General features: G+C 39.1%; 1 pseudogene; it reads right to left on the bottom strand.

Annotated features, from left to right (window-relative positions):
* Positions 1–76: 76 nt before the first annotated feature.
* Positions 77–19,243, bottom strand: part of LOC148481528 (vomeronasal type-2 receptor 1-like) — a 30,780-nt pseudogene continuing 11,613 nt past the window's right edge.

The following is a 19,243-nucleotide window of genomic DNA, read 5'->3' as shown; positions in this document are numbered from 1 at the left end:
AAAAGGGGTGTAGCATTGCCTCACAGGGCATGGTCAAATCTCACTGGGGCATGCCACGAGTCACGGGGGCCTGGCCTCATGGCATGCCACCCATCTCCCAGTATCCTGGCAGTGTGCTGGGAGGTGGAGTTGCTATGCCAGGTTTCAGACTGGACTGGCCCATCAGTCCATCAGTACTTCTGGCATTTGTCAGAAGTGCTAGATGGCCAGTCCGGCTGTGCTGGGACTGATGTGGATTACCTAAAATTTTCTGCAGGGTATAATATATATTACTTAATTAGTAAATATAAAAAAATTCGCAAAAACAAGACTAAAGATTAAAATGGTGGTTCAACATCCAGGACATGACCACAAATAAGAATACATTGGTGGTCCAAAATCCAGGGCATGATCACAAATAAGAATACATAGGTGGTCCAAAGTCCAGGGTATGACCACAAATAAGAATATATAGGTGGTCCAAAGTCCAGGGCATGACCACAAATAAGAATACATAGGTGTTTAAGATTCCAGGGTATGACCACAAATAAGAATACATAGGTGGTTCAGATTCCAGGGTATGACCACAAATAAGAATACATTGGTGGTTCAGCTTCCAGGGCAGCTGGCTCCAGCAACAACCTTCACAATTTTTAGCTGTATGTCTCCATTTCCTTCCCCACTCCCCAACATTAGCATGAATTAAAGTGTCTGAAGTTAACAAGCATGTAGGGGATGCATATCACATTCCCAAAGTGACTGACACACATCTAAACAAATGGGCAGTAATTGGAATTAGGACACTTTAAATCCTCCATTGGTTGGTCCAGGGCAGCTTGTGCCAGCAGCAGCCTTCACATTTTTTTAGCTGAATTCCATTTCCTTTCCCTCAGCATCAACTTTAAGTTTACCTGACAGGGATTAAAAATTAAAACTTTCACCTGCTGTACTTTTGTAGAATATGTTTAAGGGCCATTCATTAACTGTGTAATGCAGGAGATATTTGCCGACATTCTGAGAGTATTGATTCGTTGCCTGTTGACATTAAATAATGTTGAATAATAACTCTTGACATTATAAATGTTAACTTAATGACTACATCCCCAATGTGTAACCATCTGCCTACAGTTGTTCAGGAAATGTAAAAAGGAATTGAGATGGCTAATAATAAGATTTTGTCACTGCGCAATGTGCCCATGTCAATTTGCCATGAAGGTGACATCTTGTGTCTGACCCTTCAGAAGAGGCTGCACCCAGAGGGTCTCTGACCAAACTATTTAGGGGTCTTACAGATATCTCTTGCTAATCTCAGCTAGTAAAGCCATTCCATGTCCAGTCATAATACCTTAGTACAGTTACTAAGGTGATATAATTCTTTTTGAAAGATACCTTGTATTAAACATCAACCGATTTCATACATACTATATTTGATAATATCCTACCATTCCTTCTTTCCATGTAATATCTCCTGGTTTGATATGGTTATCCTGGTCATCTTCTAGTGATTCTTCAAAGGTGGTTACAGACTTTACCACAAATTCATATGTTGTGCCATTCTCATAAATGACCCAGTTTGCTAAAGACCACTTGGAGGGCAGATCTCCTCTCTCATTAAAGATCATCTCTTCCCCGTTGGAATCTGTGTAATGAAGGTTTTTTATGTAGCACCGCTTACATAGGGAAATAAAAAAAGAGTATGTTAAAATTAAAAAAATAATTTATAAATTGAGAGTGTCTTGTGCTTATACCCCTGTTTATAGCATATATGGAGCCAAATGATTTGTGCCACAAACTAATTGACTGATGTATGTAGGGCATAGGAGGGAGAGGGACAGTATTTCCATGTCAGGTATCCATCAAAATAAAATAAAAATATTTATTGTTTTACATACAGTGCACACAACTTACTATTTTTCTTAATCTGTATGTTTCAGTTTCATTTCTAACTGGATTCATATTATGCAGAGCATGAGCCAGAGCATACACCGCCATGTACGCATAGTGGGGCTTTGTGTCTGCAATACCATGAAATGTCCGTGGAAGACGACCTCTGCCAGTGCAGTTAACACCAGAAAATTTGTATACGAGCTGATAAACAGCATTTTTGAATAAGTTTGGGGAAAGACAACTATAAATCCAGAGCCAAATATCTTCCATCATGGGATCGGAGGGTCTATTAGATGGGTTTACATTATAAATAAAATTATTAATGTTGGGGACATTTTTGGGATTAAAAATAAAAATTAAACTACAATTTACAGATGGGTAGAAGAGAGATTCCATATATTTTATATTAGTCCATGATTCATGGAGGATTAATGTGATATTTTCATTAATAGTTTCAGAATGATCAAAAAATTCAATATAATGTATGGCAAAAAGACCACAAATTACTATAATTCTTGCAGTCATATTTTTGACATCCTGAATTTTCTTCATATTAATGTTCTCATTATTAGTCAATTTAATAATAAACTCAATGCAGATCCCATGCTGGCTCATCATTATACTCAGTTCTCGTAATTCCATGTCCCCACTACCATCATTTGGTGTAATGACTCCAACCCAGTTCCATCCAAAATGTTGCAGACACTTAACAATCGCTGCATAACGGCTCTGATCATCTGGGACAATACGGTAAAAGGTTGGGTATAATTGTTTGTCACTTAGGACAGGGTCACTTGTTCCGTAATTGATCTTAGGAAAGAGAATATAAAGAAAAATATTTTAAATATATTTTAGTCAACACAAAATAGTTTTAAAATGTGAACAGTGGTTGAATTTTAAAATGTTGGTATCAGAATCTCACTGGAATGTGGAGGATTCATTCTGCCAGCCCTGGTTTAAATAAATATTCAAAGAGAATCAGATAAACAGTGTACTACTGTATATTATACTGCTAATAAATATGTGAAACACACAGGAGACACTTTACACACCTGTTGAAAAATATAATAGGGTCCCAGTTTACAAAATGTGTGAGTATAGTGCTAACCTGGAACATCTTGTAAACTCAACCAATGTAATTGGGTAAGAGAACATGCAAACTTGCATTTTTATTGGACTGTCACACCTCACAATGGCAAAACTCGTATCCAGATATTTTGCCATTGTGAGGATACAACTCAGGTAATGTACCGGAGTGTGAATTTTTAACTCGCACACTATTACTGCCCTGAAACTTGTAAAATAATAGACCTGCTTTAGGCTAGCGAGTATAGCCTGAGCAGGACCGAGTTACAAAGAAACATGCACTGATCCATGAGATCATTAAATGTTTCTGTGTTAAAAAATAGTAAACTGTAAAAATAAAAAAACAACTATATGAGGTCCCCCCTAAAAGCATAACCAGCGCCAAGCTTTTCTATGCCATTCCTAGTTGTAGTAAAAAAGGGGGTCCGAAGTATTTTCATCAACCAGCACCAGGCTCAGGGAGCAAGGCCTGATTCATGAAATATGGGGGACAAAATGAGTTGGGGTCTACTTTTATTTCTGCAAAATGTAACAGACACTATTTAGCGGCGGTGTAATTCCCTTTCACCAGGTCTCCTGACCAAAGCGTTATCACTTGATCGCTAGTCAGCCCAGGCCTGGGATCCATAGGGAGGTGGGGACCCCACCATGAAAGGGTTCCCCTTCTCCAGGGCACCCCAGGCCTGGGCTGATAGCCTGGGGCTTTCCCGGCACCCCTGGGCAGTGGGTGCCAAGATTATTGTGTAAAAAATAAATTGTATAATATTGTCTTTTACAGTAGAACTAGAGGTACCAGCAAGGCTCCCTGCTTGCTGGTATTTGGTGAACCACAAGTACCAGCATGTAGGGCATTAAGGGCCCACTGGTGCCTCTAATTCACCTGCAAAAAAATATTAAAATAAACACAGGTCAAAGACACAGTGAAAGTACAAATTTATTACACATCTGTAGGAAAAAATAAACCACCATTACCCGAGCTACAGACATAATACTGTCCTCTAAGGATGGTACCTTGCGAATGTCCGTGGCTGCACAGAAGTGGAAGGGAAGGAGGAGACTGGAGTGAAAACAGTGAAGTGGGCAGTAAAGTCAAGAGCAGAAAGGGTGGATGAAGGGTAATGAAGAAGCAGGAGGGCAGTGGAGAGGTTTGAATATAGCAAAGGGTTGGTATGGGTTGGGGGGTCCAGGACATTAAAATATTTGAATTATGATTGTTTATTGTGAAACAGAACAGAGTTATAGGTAGCATGAATTTGAAATGGACGGACAGTACTCAGTGTGAATATCTAATTTCTTTCAATGCAGGCACATTTCTGAAGGTTGCAGATGACTTAGAGTGTCAGTGTTGCTAAATGTCCCTGCAAAAGCTGAGAGTGATGTTGAGGTTGTAGAGTATAGAGCAGAAATGAGGAACGAGCTATAAAAGGAGATAGCTAGGTCAGTGCAGGAGAGGATGGGTAAGGTGTCCAGAGAGGAAGATAAGAAGGTGGGGTCAAGAGAAGAAAGTTTGTGCTTGTGAGCTTAATTCTGTGATGTTTGGAAGGTGAAAGTCAGAGGGAAAATCTAAGGTAGAGAAAATGATAATCAGAGAGAGGAAGGGAGAACTCAGAGATGATGAACAGCAGTCAAACTCATAGTGTACATTAGCCATATACTGTATTTGAAAACCCATTGAGATGACAACATTCAAAGTAACAATTAACCAAAATTATACAAACAAACTTACAGCAAGGCTATAAATTGAAAGAACTAGTAAGAAATTCTGAAATCTACATTACAACCAGTCAATACTGGACTTATTCCATGTGTCAATGTAACAACAATAGTAGACATACCACTAAAAGAGCAAAACAGCTTTTGCCGGTTGTAACTTCTGACCCATATTTACCATTGCTGAGGGTGGTGAAAAAAATGCCTAGCTATAACAGAGGACACAACATAAAATATATAGTTGTTAAATATGAGTGTCAGTGTCACAAGCTGAAGTCACATCCTGGTAGATGGAGATTATCTCTGGCCAGTTGCTGTGAGATGAAGACACCATGCTGTCAGCTTGTAGGTCCTCCCATCTGGATGTCATCAGCTCTACAGGGACGGGATTGGTGATTCCTCCTTCTTTTACCTTGCTGATGAGCTGCTCAGGTGCCAGTGATAGCGTTCTATGTGTTTACAGTTCAGCTGTGAATCTCCTGTTTCTAGTCGAGTACCCAGTCCCCATGTCTACTTTGGTCTGATTCTTGCCATTTGTGTCATCCAGGCGGCAACTAGTCAAGTGACCCAGCCCTCATGGCTGTTACAAGACTGTTACAACCTTGTTCTTAGCTTTTAATTCAGCCTCTTGGCTGCAACATATACTGTAGAATACCATTCTTCAAGCGGTACACCCAACCAACCTCCTCGCACAAACCTTTGCACTGCACAATTCAGAATTGATTCCATCCTGGAATCATTACATTATCACCAGCCATAACATTTTGTAAAGAATCCAGCCCAAATTTTTGCTGCCCAAATCCAGATCTTGATGCAAATAGTTCAGGAGCTATCACTCTGGGTCGAGGAAACACGAGCAACTCCATCTCCAACTTGCCCCCTCAAGCCAAAACTAAATCTGCTGGACCATTTATCTGGCAATCAGAAGGACTTTCTTAATTTCCGAGAAAGATGTAAATTATTTGTTAATCTTCAGCCTGGATCATCGGGATCAGAGATTCCATGAGTTGAAATTATTATCTCCCTGCTTCAGGGTGACCCTCAGACCTGGGCCTTTGGTCTAGCTCCTGCACACAGTGTTCTCCATACTGTGGATGCTTTCTTCACTGCCCTAGGCCTTCTGCACAATGACCCGGACAAGGCGGCATTGGCAGAGTCAAAACTTTGGTCTTTGTCACAGGGTCAGAGAGCTGCAGAAGACTACTGCACTGTTTTCTGCAAGTGGTCCATTAACTCCAGGTAGAATGACCCAGCACTATGGAGTCAATACCACCTGGTCTTTCGGATCAGATAAAAGACACTCTTGTCCAGCATGCTGTTCTGGAGGCATTGGATGACCTCATGCATCTTGCTGTTTGCATATATCGCCTCCTTCGGGAAAAAAGACTGGAGAGGGAACTTCCTACACCTGTTCCTTGGTCACCAGTTTCGGTAACACCACCGGATCCAGGAAAGCCGATGCAGTTGGGTACCTACCATATCTCTGCCCAAGTAAAATTAAGAAGATGTTTCCAAGGCCTCTGCTTATATTGTGGAGGGAAAGGACATACAGCCATGATTTGTCCAGTGAAATCGGGAAAAGGCAAGGTCTAGGTGTTTTGGGAAAGTTACATCTAGGCCTTGCATCTGTCTCTCCTGATAATTCAGTCCTTGTCTCCACAATAATTCAAGGGAAGATCATCTAGTTTCTGTCCCAGCATTCTTAGATAGTGGTGCAGCAGGGAATTTTATAGACATCTCCTTATTCGACACCTTGGGGCTGGTGTCTGAACCTTTAGCACAACCCCTCTCAGTGGTTGGGCTAAATGGTGAAGAATGATCCAGAATTGGCATTGTTTTGATTGTCTATAGTAGCCCTACATTCTGAGTAAATTACATTCTTGTTGCTCCAGTGTCTGCCTGCATTATTTGTCCTAGGCCTTCCTTGGCTCAGAAGACACAACCCTGACGTTCATTGGCATACTGGAGAGATTCTTCAATGGGGTGATACCTTTTCCTCTACCTGCATCACACTTCCTGTCCGTCTGGCTGCTGCCGTCCAGTCTGAATCAGCTTCTAAGATTCCAGCTCTTTACCGAGATTTGGCAGGTCTTTTCTATGAAAAATGGTGGAAACCCTACCACCTCACCACTCCTATGACTGCTCTATTGATCTCCTTCCTGAAGCAAGGCTTCACAGAGGTAGACTGTATGCACTCTCTCTTCCTGAGAGCAAAGCAATGGAGAAATATATCCAGGATGCCTTGGAGAAAGGCTTCGTTTGGCCTTCAAAATCGCCGGTCAGAGCGGGCTTCTTTTTTGTGAAGAAAAAGGATGTCTCTCTCCGACCGTGCATAGATTTTTGAGGTTTGATTAACATCACGGTGAATAATTCCTATCCATTGCCTATGATCTCCATATTGTTTGATCAGCTCCAGGGAGCCTCCATCTTCACCAAGATAGATCTCAAAGGAGTGTAAAACCTGGATCACATCAGAGAAGGTGATGAGTGGAAGACGGCCTTAAACACCCATTCCGGCCACTACGAATATCTAGTGATGCCATTTGGCCTGTCTAATGCCCCAGCTGTATTCCAGGACATCATCAACGATGTGTTGAGGGAATATATTGGGGTATTTACAGTGGTCTACCTCAACGATATTCTTATTTACTCCAGCTCCCTAGAGGATCACTATAAGCATGTGAGACAGGTGCTACTTAAACTCCTGGAAAACAACTTGCATGCAAAACCAGAGAAATGTGACTTTGAAATCCAAAAGGTATCATTTCTGGGTACATTATCTCCTTTTGAGGGTTTTTGATGGACCTGGTCAAAGTCAAGGTCTTCTTGGATTGGGTTTTGCCAACCAATCTAAAAACAGTACAATGCTTCCTTGGCTTTGCCAACTATTATAGCAGATTTATTAACTCCTTTTCATCCATACTCATGCCAATTGTAGAGCTTACCAGAAAAGGAGCCGATGTGGCAAACTGGTCCGACAAAGCTCTTCAAGGCTTCAACTCCTTAAAGGCTGCCTTTACCTTCTTCCAAGCCATCTGGGCATCTGGGCATTGCTAAAACAACTGGGTTACTGTCTTGTTCTGTCTGGTGGCAGTCTATGGGTCAAGATGGGCAGGAATTTCTGTTAGCATGTGACACCTGTGCTCGAAACAAGTCTCCTCGCACAGCCATGGACCCATATTGCCATGGTCTTCATCATCGACCTGCCATCTTCCTCCAGTTGCTCCATTATCTGGACTATTATTGACTGTTTTAGCAAGATGGTGCACTTTGTTCCACTCACCATGCTGCCTTTGGTTAAAGAGTTGTCTTCCTTATTTGTGCTTTACATTTTCAGACTCCATGGCTTGCCGATTGATATAATTTCCAACCGAGTGACGCAGTTTGTGGCACGGTTTTGGAAGAGTTTCTGCTCTGCCTTGGGTATCAACATCAGTTTGTTTTCTGGATACCATCCACAGTCAAACGGGCAGACAGAAAGGATGATCCAGTCTCTGGAGCAGTACCTCCGATTCTTTGTCTCCAAGTACCAGAATGACTGGGTGTCCCTTCATCCTATTGTGAAGTTCTCGTTCAACAATTCTTGTCACTCCTCATCATCTGTGTCACCTATCTTCTGTAACTCTGGGATGCACTCTAGAACAAACTATTTTGAGGCAGTTGAAACTGGTATTCCATCCTCCACATCTGTTGCAAGGCTACAGTCAGTTTGGAAAAAAGTTTGCCAGGTTCTAATTAAAACATCCTATCATGCCAAGACTTGGGTGGTTAAGCATCGATGACCATGCAGCTTTAAAGTGGGAGATTTAGTGTGGCTGTCCTCCATAAATGTCAACATCCACCAGCGGTCACAGAACTTGGGTCCTAGGTTCATTGGGCATTTTAGGATTATTTATCAAATCAATCTTGTTGCCATACGTCTAAATCTGCCTGCTAACTTCAGAATCAACAACATTTTTCATTGCTCTTTACTCAAGCCGGTGTCTTCATCCCTCAGGTACTGCTCTAGATGGCTGGCAAGACCTCCAACTATCCCTATCCAAGGACTGAGAGTTTGTAGCAGAAACAATTCTGGATTCCAGACTCTCATGAGGAGGCCTTCAGTTCCTGGTTCATTGGAAGAGGTATGGACCAGAAGAGGGGTCCTGGTATCCTATGAGATCATTGAATGCTGCTGCCTTGGTAAAGAGATTTTTTCAAGACTTTCTGGGGAAACCTGGAGCTAAGTGTTCTTTAACCCCTCGTCAAGGGGGGGTACTTTCACAAGCCGCAGTCATGTCCTGGTAGATGGAGATTATATCAGGACAGTTGCTGGGAGACAAAGATGCCATGCTGTCAACTTGTAGGTCCTCCCATCTGGCTGACATCATCTCTACAGGGACAGGATTGGTGCATCCTCCTTCTTCTACCTTGCTGGTGCCCTGCCAAGGTGCCATGATTCTGGTTCAGCTGTGAATCTCCTATACCCAGTTGAGTATCCAGTCTCCATGTCTGCTTTGCTCTGATTCTTGCCATTTGTGTCATCCAGGCGGCACGGTCTGCATACCACCCTCCTGCTGTTTGTGTCTTCCAGGCGGCACATGCCACACCTCAGCATTTCATTTACACAATCCAGTGAGTTACCATTTGTGTCAACCCGGCAGCACAAGCCTCACCATTGCACCAAGTGTATGCAAACCAGTGTACTGCTACTTGTGTCAACATGGTGGCACAAGCCACACTTTTGCATCCCGTGCATGCAAATAAAGTGTACTGCTGTGTGTAAACCTGGTGGCAAAAGCTGCACATCTTGCACACAGCCCACAGGCTGCTTCCTGCCTAAGACTTACCAGCCCTCAAGGCTGCTGTATGGCCCAAGGTTGCATTTTATACACAGCCAGATGCTGCTTAATGCAAAACACTTACCATCCCTCAAGGCTGCTATATCACCAAAGGCCACATCTTATTTACAGCCCAGAGGATGCTTCTTGCCAAGGCTTACCAGCTCTCAAGGCAGCTACATGGCCAAAGGCTGAATCTTATTCACAGCCCAGAGGCTGCTTCTCACTAAGGTTTACCAGCCCTCAAGGCTGCTACACAGCCAAAGGCCACATCTTATTCACAGCTTATAGGCTGCTTCTTGCCAAGGCTTACCAGACCTCAAGGCTGCAACACATCACCAGCTCTCAAGACAATTACGGCCGCAACTAGTCAAGTGTCCCAGCCCTCAAGGCTTTTACCACAGTGTTCCAATCTTGCTCTCAGCTGATAATTCAGCCTATTGGCTGCAACAAACAGAATACCATTCTTCAATGGGTACCCCCAATCAACCTCCTTGCACAATCCTACCCTCTGCACAAATCAGAGTCGACTCCTTCCTGGAATCATTACAGTCAGGTAGAAAACCCTCTCCATTAAGGGGGGTCAAGATACAGCATCTCAATGCGTTTCATCTCTCTAAGACTTCATCAAGGGGATGGAGACAATGTAACAGGGTGCTGTATTTAGACCCTAATGAATTAGACATGGAGACAGCACATGTAGAACCAGTATGATATCACTTCCTGTGATTGAAAAAAACAACAACTAAATAATTGGACCTAATGTTAAACTTTATACAGAAACTATAAGACCATCCATAAATAATCATGAACACAAAATAGCAATAACATCAAAAAAGAGACACCTACAAGAAAATCCAGATAATGTAATTAAACAGGTGTATAAAGGCAGGAGCGTAGTAACTCTGAATAAAGAAGACTATGAGAAGGAAGCCCGGAGATTATTAAACAATTAAATTCATATAAAAAACTATCACATGATCCAAGAGGTGATTTCATTGAAGAGCTTGGAGGTATACTCATACAATATCTTCACAATGTGTTTCATAAAGAAAAATTTCAGTATTTAATTACATGTATCCCACTGATACCAATTTTTTATTTTCTACCAAAGATTCAAAAGTCTTTAATAAATCCACCTGGATGACCAATTATTGCGGGTGTTGATTCATAGACATTTTACCTGTCTGAGTATATTGAAATCTTCCTTCAGAAACATGTAATCCAGTTACGATCTTTTTTTGTAATATACACAATATCTCAACTAAAATGGAAGGAGTCTTATTACTGGATTACCATTGATGTCCAAAGCCTTTATACATGTATTCAACATGAGAAGGGAATTGAGGCTTGCAGAAAATTTCTGGGTAGAGATCCAGACCTATCAATTTTACACAAAAAGGCGATCTGTGATTTTATCGGTTTTATTATTTATCATAACTATTTTAAATATCAAGAAGCTTTTATCTACAGGTATGCGGGATGGCAATGGGGACCATTTTTTCACCACGTTTTGCGAATCTATTAATGGGCAGCTGGGAGGAGGACATATTTATTCTAACAATCCATATTTAATTCATGTAACTCTTTTTAAGAGATACATCAATGACATTTTAATTATATGGGAAGGAGATGAGTATACCTTTTTAGAGTTTTTAAGTGAATCTCCACTAATGAATACAATCTTAAGTTTACACATCACATCAGAAAATAAACAGTTGAATTTCTCATTCTTACACTCTCAGGAAAAGGTGAAGAAATACATACTTGCAACTACATTAAAGATGTTGATACTAGGACTTCTGGTTCTGGCTGTGATGTAGATGGATGCAGCATGAGAGGCTAGTAAGCTGGCTCGAGCAAAAAATATAGCAACTGTCAGTGGAAAATCTTGGTGTTGACACCTGCAGTGTCTCACAGTGTAGGGTGACCCATATTTTGTATTCAGTCACATCAGGCCAATTATATAGGCATATTTCCCTCCTCAATATATTTTGTGTCCCTCAGTATATGGTTGGTGATGTGGAATGAGTGAACTTTCTATTTCTGTTTACAGTACTATGCACAAATTTTCTTTTTTTCACCTTGTTTTCGTGTAAAGATACCCATTGGGAGAGACCTAATTAGCCTCTGAATATATGACGAGAAGATACAGAAGAATATATACCAACTTATTATTTTCTTCTCTATATATACTTCATCTGAAACATATAAAAACTATAGAAGTGCCTTCATCTGAGCTCCATATACATCTTTTATTTGACCTGAAGTGACTGACCGGGGACTTCTGGACAGCAGCAGCCTGGGAGGTGGTGCCATCCCTTGAGAGATAGTGGTGAAGGAGAGTGGAGGGTAGGCATCTGGGCACCTGGTGCCAGGGAGAGATGCCAGGAAATGTGATGGCATGTGGGCTGAACCCCATGCCCCAGAGTCAGAGAGACATGAGAGGAGCAAGTGCAGAGTGAACTCGAGTGAGAGTGACTCCTGGAGGAGGCTGGGAGCATCTGTGTGGTGCAGGAGAGAAGTGCATGGGTGGCAGAAGACGGCTGGTGAATGGGACCCAGTGTTTCAAAGTGGTGGAGCCAGAGAATGAAGGAGGGGTGTCTGCCGGCAGAATACACACATGAGGGCTGTTGCAGGAGATATCTGACCAGTGGAGACTCCTGGAGGAGGTAGTTTGGATATATAGCAGCTATGCTGTGCTGTGTGGTCAGAAATTGCCTGGAGGAGGTTGGAGACCAGAGCGGTTATTTTCTGGATTATTTGCCTGGGGACTGGAGTGATTGAAGAGATCCCCTAGGGTACAGGAGTGGTGTTTACCTGAAATAGTGCCTGGGTGTGAGGGGAAAGTAGTGGAGGGAAGAGAATGGAGTCTGATTAAGAAGACCTCAAAGGACAGCACATAAGACAGTTATAAATAGCCATCTTTGATAAGGGGACATACTTAAAATTCCAAAGGTATGAGACTACTTAAAAGGATAAAGTAAAGTTAAAAAACTACTTAAAAGAGAAAATAGGAAGAGAGACTGCAATAACCATATATAAAGTGTATGGAAAAAATATTTGATAATCCCAATGCCAGGCAAACAGCAAAAATCAATAATAGACAAAGGGAGGGCGGGCAACACCTACACCCATTCCTAAAATGGCAACAGGATTATCCCCTCAAATTGCAGCTAAAAGCAGCTCAATTTTATCATCGCCAGAAAGCAGTGGAAGTGTGCCGTCACTATCATATGCAGATGTAGTCCAAGCAATAAAAAAGACAGTAAGTCCGATATTAAAAGAACAAGCGAAAGAGCAGAATGAGATAGTACAGCAAGCTCTAAACGAGATAAGAGTGAAAATGACTAAGATGAATCAAGCTATTGCAGTAGTGGATCAGCGAACAGGGGAACATTTTGAAGATACAGTATATCGAGTATAAAAATCCTAACAAGAGACTTACAAAAATCAGAAAAGCAAATTTGATCTAAAATAGATGACATCAAAAATAGATCAAGGAGAAACAATTTAAAAATATTAGGGGTATCTGAAGAAATAAAGGGTCCAATGCTGTACCAATTCTTGAGAGAGACGCTACCAGAATTGCTTAAAGTTCAATACCAATATAGAGATATGGTGATACAGAGGGCACATCGAATGGGAACAGTAAGAGGCCAGGAAGAGAAGAAGCCAATAATGGTTTTATTCAAATGCTTGAACTTTTTGCATAAAGAGATCATCTGGAGTGCATCAAGGAAGAATAGAGAAATTGTATGGAATGAGGCCAAATTAATAATATTTAAAGATTACTCTGCAGAGTTAGGAAGGACCAGGAAGGCATTTGCTCAATTATGTACAAAGCTGTTTAAAATGGGACAAAAATTTTTCCTGAAGTATCCTTCAAGACTACGGATTTATGAAGGAGACTCATTTAAAGAATTTTTGATGGTTGAGCATGCAGAAGATTATGTGGGACATTTAAATGGAAAATGAAGCAAAAAATTAAAGATGAGACAAAATAGAGATGAAGATTAATGCGAGGCATAAAAGATGACCTCATTATTGATAAAGATTGATATATGTTGTTGCCATTTTCCTCCCACCTACTAATAAAATATTTAATTCAATCAGAAGTGGTAAAGTTAAATATATTTGGGTGGAAAGTAATAGCATCAGCTTCATTTAATACAAAGGCTAGAGGGGTACTTATCCTCAAAAGAAAGGAGGTACAAGTAGAAGTGTTGAAGGTGGAGGAGGATCTAGAAGGAAGATATATAATTATAGAATGTAAAATAGCACAGAGTAAAATGGTTATATGTAATGTATATGCTCCAACTGTCCATGCAAGAGATTTTGTTAGAGCACTTCTTGCCAAGATGCCCATATATGCTGATACCTTTGTTTGTAGGAGGTGATTTCGATTTAATTGTATCTAGATACTTAGATACAAATTCAGGATCTAGGAGGCTGAGGCCCCTCCCAAAGTTGGGAATGTCATATTTTATGGAACAGTTAAAACTGGTTGATGTCTGGAGAGCTCAGAATCCCTTGGTAAAGAGCTACTCATGTCTTTCACAATGTCTGGCACAATGTCACAGATAGATTATATATTAATGGCGGAAGTGCTATTCTTGATGGGGGTTAAAAGTGAATATGGAACCAATGTTGTATGTCGGACCATGCCTTGATTTGGATGCAAGTAAGAACAGAGATGGATAAAGGTGGTTATAAGCAATGAAGCTTTCCATCATATCTGTCACAATCAATACAATTTAGAAAAGAAGCAGAACATTTTTGGGAAGAGTATAGGGTGAATAATATTCAGTCATATAATGAAAATGTACTAAACTTTTGGCAAGCATCAAAGTCAGTGAATATACAGTTAGAAAAAGAAAGGAATTAACACAGGAATATAAGAGAGCTAGAGATAATCTAATGGAATAATTTCATAGGTTCAAATTGAAAATTACCCAAGAAACAAGTAGGGAATATAACGAGGCTAAAATGTTCCATGAAGAAATATTTAATAAAATGGAGGAAAGATATTCATTTAATAGACAACATAAATTGTATGCATTGGGGAATAAAGCAGGGAAACTAATGTCCAATCTACTCAGGAGTACACAGGGAGTGTCGGCAATTACACATCTCCGGAAGAATGATGGTGCATATACTAAAAATGGAAAGGAGGTGGTAGAAATAGTAAGATCATTCTACATGGATATACCTGTATATACAAAACAAAAAATAGATACACAAATTAAAGAGGAGTTTTGGGAGAGAGTAAGACTACCACAAATAGATAATGAAATAAAAAATAAATTATATGTACCTATAATGGAGGAAGAGCTGAGGATAGGGATAACAAAATTAAAAACTGGGAAAGCTCAGGGACTTGATGGGATGTCTGATGACTATTATAAGATTTTGAAAGATAGAATATGTGAGCCACTTACAAGGGCCTTTAATGAAATAATGATTACAAGTTTAATACCAAAATATTTCAATGATGCTATAGTAAAATTTATCCCTAAGCAAGGAAAACATTTAGAACTGCCAAGCTCATATAGGCCTATTTCATTATTTAATATAGATTATAAAATGTTTACAAAAATACTATCGGAAATAATTAAAATTATACTACCTAAAATAATAGAAGATGACCAGACAGGATTTATTAAAGGAAGACATGCAGTAGGAAATCTAAGGAAAGTAATGTCAGGAATTCAATGGATCCAGGGGTTGACGAAAATAGAACCACAATTTATATTAATGGTAGATGCGGAAAAAGCATTTGATTTAGTGGCATGGGATCATGTATATTCAACAATGAGCACATTTGGGTTTCCAGAAAAATTTGTGAAACTAGTGTCCACAATATATATACAGATCCAGTCTCAAGGATAGTAAGCAATGGGTGTATATCAGAGGAGATAAAGATATAAAGAAGTACGAGGCAGGGGTGTCCTTTATCACCCTTGCTATTTGCAATGGCTATTGAACCATTGGCAGTAGACTTAAGGAAGGTGGATGGTTTTACAGCGATAAAAATCAATCAAATAGAGTTAAAAATAGCATTATTTGCAGATGATCTATAAATGTTTATAACAAATCCAACAAAAAATATTCCAGCAATATTAAGACAAATGGAAGAGTTTGGTACATTTACAGGATTCAAAGTCAATACAGCTAAGTCAGAACTACTCCAATTGAATCAAGTAAGGGTAAATGCAGAAATGTTACAGGAAATATATCCATTTAAAATCATAGCAAAAAAAATAAAATATTTAGGGAAAAATATAACCTATCCACTGCAAGAGATGTACAAAGCGAATTATGGTTCAACAATTAATGTAATAAAAACACAATTAGAAAACTGGAAAAAATTACCACTATCGTTAATGGGAAGAGTATGAGTAATAACAGATGTAAAATTTCCAAAATTAGGATATGTTGTCCTGATGTTGCCAATTAGGATAACAAAAAAAGATAGTAAGCAGTGTGAAAAATGTATTTAAAAATTTTTATGGGTAGGGAAAAAACACAGGATATCTATAGCTAAACTAAAAATGAAAAAAGGGAGGGAGGACTTGCAATACCATATATTATGGGGTTTGTAAGAGCAGTACATATGAGATATATAATATATTGGCTACTAGATAAGGATATATATGTAAATAGTGAGATTGAACAAGAAATAGTAAAACCATATACACTTAGGGCCTGATTCAGAGTTAGAAATAGAGAGAGATCTCTCTCTCAACTGATCATCTTGGTGAAACCATGCTGCACTGCAGGTGGGGCAGATTTAAAATGTGCAGAGAGATTTAGATTTGGGAGGGACATGTCCAAACTGACATTTAAAGTGCAGTGTAATAATAAAGCTGTGCAGTATTTGTGAGCTGCATGCAAAAGCAGACAGTATTTTCACTACATGCAAAAAAAATTGTGTAATTACACCCCTTGTATTGAAACATGGTTTGCCCAGGTACTCAGTTAAGTGCTATTTCTCTCTCTATTCCCAACTCTGAATCAGGCCCTTAGTGCATTAATCCATACTCCGAAAAAACTTATTCCACAACAAATATTGACAAAAGTGATCTTTAAGGATACATATGCTTCATGATGTGAGATAAATACAAAGTTAGAAAGAAATCCATACTTTTCCATATATGTGAAGAATGAAGGAAATTTAAGTTTTCAACAAGCATTAGAAAATAAAATATATAAGCAATGAAGAAATAAAAGGGATAAGTCAAATCAGGGATGATTTTGATCCAGGAGGGAGAATTTTCTTGTTTCAAGAGTTAATTAATAAATATGGAATAGATAATAAACACTTGTATATGTACTTGCAATTAAGACATTATGTCCAAACAGACAAAGGATTAGACAAAATAATGAAAAATGGGGATCCAGTGATGACAGCGCTAACTAGAGCGAGAGTAGGTACATATAAAATAAAATATTTATATTGGAAATTAGTAGACAATGAAAAAGAGAAATTAAAGATATGGAAAAGAACAGTAGAGAAATGGAAAGAAGATTTTCAAGAGATAACTGAAGCTTCAGACATTAAGGAGAATATGGAAAAAGTGTTGAAATATTTATATACAGCACAGTTACAGGAAGTTGAGATAAAATGATTCATAGAACTTACATAACGCAAGGACAACGGGAATATATGACACAAGAGGAGACATGAGAGTGTCCAAAGTGTGGGAAGTCAAATGCATTGTTTAAACATAATTTTTGGGAGTGTCCAAAAGGGAAAAGATTTTGGAACAAATTAATTACTTGAAATTAGATCGGTTAGCTCTACAGTGTGCAAATTTAAAAAATTTGAATTTTGGCCTAGAAAATAGAAATTTAGAGCCTATGTTAGTAGTCATTGTGACGGTGGCAAAGAAAATAATATTATCAAAATGGATCAAGAAAACAGCTCCATCAATAGAGCAAGACATAATAAGTTTATTAAGACTAAGACAACAAGTAAGAAAGGATTTAGAAAAGGGAGGAATTCCATTTTTTAAAAAGTGGGGTCCCTATATTGAAACATGGTTTTTGAAACAACAATTGAATAGTTAGGAAAAGGAGGAGAAGGTCAACTGATGAAAGAGTGAAAGAAAAGGAGACATGGAAAGGTTGAAGGAGGTTGTAAGTGGAGAGTGAGGTAGGGGAATGTTAGAAAAGAGGAGAGAAAGATGAATGAAAGGAGTAAATGCATTGTATTTTAATGAAAAATTATAAAAATGTGAGTTATGATGTATAATTGTAATTGTGGAAATTTAAAAGCAAAGTAAATGCATCAAAATATGTAAAGTTGGTAAAAGATGTATTGATGAAAAGATAATAAAGAGATTGGAACAAAAAAGATGTTGATACTAACAGTTGCCTGCATTTCAAGAGTTGTCATGCCAAAACTTGGAGAACGAATATTCCTTATTCACAATTCCTCCGGATTAAGAACTGTAGTATACAAGAGGAATGCGATACACAACTGGCCATATATGTGAAAAGATTTGAAGATAGACAGTATCCAGAATCCGTTAAAAACAAGGCACTTAAGATAACTATTAAGACAGATAGAGCTGAACTACTAAAAAAAACAACCGTTGAAGAAAGAAGAAACCAGTATTCCCTTCATCACCATGTTTAATTGTCAAGAGAATCATATTAAAAAATCCCTTAACATGCATTGGAATGTTCTTTTGATGGAACCGATCCTTAAGGGGATTTAACCATCAAAGCCTAAAATAGTCTTTAGAAAGAATAAAAAATTGAAAGACACTCTAGCCCCCAGTCTTTTTAGGAAAAATCCATCATCAGACATACATTTTCTTACTAAGTGTAAAGGGTGTTTTAAATGCAAAAATTGCAACATCTGCAGGTATCTTCATCCAAATAGAAAGAAATTTACCAATTATAATAATTCAATAGAGTTTACTATTAAAGACTTCATGAACTGTAATTCGACTATGGTGATTTACCTATTAGAATGTACATGCGGGTTTGAGTATGTTGGCAAAACTAAAAGAAACCTGATATTGCGCATTCAAGAACATGTGCAAAATATAACAAATAAAGTCGAAAGTCATACAGTATCTAAACATTTATTGGATGAACTTCGCTCTGATCCAGAACATCTGACTTTTAAATCAATTGAACTCGTTAAACTGGGTGAAAGAGGGGTAGATATATTGAATAAACTTTCTAAAAGAGAGATATTCTTGATCTATGAGCTACAGACACTCTCTCCATAGCACGTTTCTTGTGAAAAAACTTTTTTTAGGAATTTTTTAGAGTTTATTTTATCTCCTCTTATTATCCTGACATTTATAATTACACTTTGCATATTAATATATGCTAATGTTATTATATTATGGTGCTCCTCTTCTGTCCCATGCTCTTTCCTGTGTCTCATTATATACTTTATATTTATAGGTTACATCTACAGAACCCTTTCCCCAGGGTCCCCCAGCCAAAAGATTAAGCCTAACCGCTAGTCAGCCCAGGCCTTGGGTCCCTGAATTGCTGGGGACACCCAATTAAAGTGATCCCCCACTGCCAAACTCTGTGATGACAACGCAAGCCATGATTGGCTTGAGTGACCATCTACAAATTTCAAAAATTGCCTGAAAGGCTGAACCCTGCAGAATGGCTGGCAGGGACTGGATCCTCTGGCTAACTCCCACACCATTGCTGGGTCCCATTGCAGCTGCTGCCTGCAAAGAACATTCCTCATGGTGCACCCAGGTGAAGCCTCAGCTCACCCC

The sequence above is a fragment of the Taudactylus pleione genome, unplaced genomic scaffold, assembly GCF_031769625.1.
Source record: "Taudactylus pleione unplaced genomic scaffold, aTauple2 ptg000575l, whole genome shotgun sequence".
Lineage (NCBI taxonomy): Eukaryota > Metazoa > Chordata > Amphibia > Anura > Myobatrachidae > Taudactylus > Taudactylus pleione.
Note: the sequence above shows the minus strand (reverse complement) of the source record. Positions and strands in the feature narration are given on the sequence as shown.